This window comes from Ailuropoda melanoleuca, unplaced genomic scaffold (assembly GCF_002007445.2).
Source record: "Ailuropoda melanoleuca isolate Jingjing unplaced genomic scaffold, ASM200744v2 unplaced-scaffold6619, whole genome shotgun sequence".
NCBI classification, from domain to species: domain Eukaryota; kingdom Metazoa; phylum Chordata; class Mammalia; order Carnivora; family Ursidae; genus Ailuropoda; species Ailuropoda melanoleuca.
The window spans coordinates 5089-5482 of record NW_023240714.1 but is presented as its reverse complement, the minus strand read 5'-3'; the positions used below and the strand labels follow the sequence as shown (position 1 = coordinate 5482).

Here is a 394-nt window from a genome sequence, read left to right as displayed (position 1 = left end):
TTCCCCAAATGTGGGAAACTCGACTGCATAATTTGTGGTAGTGGGGGACTGCGTTCGCGCTTTCCCCTGGCTCTTTCGTGTCCAGAATGGAAGATGGATTTTTACTTTGCTTTCCTTGTTTCTCTTTTTTCGCCTGTGTTGACGGTAGACGTTGTCGTCGCGACAGGGTCACGTGGGAGGTTTTTGTCCGTATGGGCTTGCCTCCGGAGCAACGTTCTTAAAGCTTTTTCGGGTTGTCAACTTGTTTCAGTGTGTTTCGAACTGAGTTGTATCGTGTGAAGAAAGGACGGTGGGAAGTTCTAGACGGAGAAGAAGGTTCGAGGTAGGTGTTTTCCGGCGGTGGTTGGAGACAGTGAAATCTGTCTTCGGAGAGTCGCTCCTAAATTGGGAATCC

General features: G+C 49.2%; 1 pseudogene; it reads left to right on the top strand.

The window, feature by feature from the left end:
* LOC117800212 lies at nt 1–69 on the top strand (annotated as a pseudogene; the record flags this gene model as incomplete).
* Nucleotides 70–394: the final 325 nt, after the last annotated feature.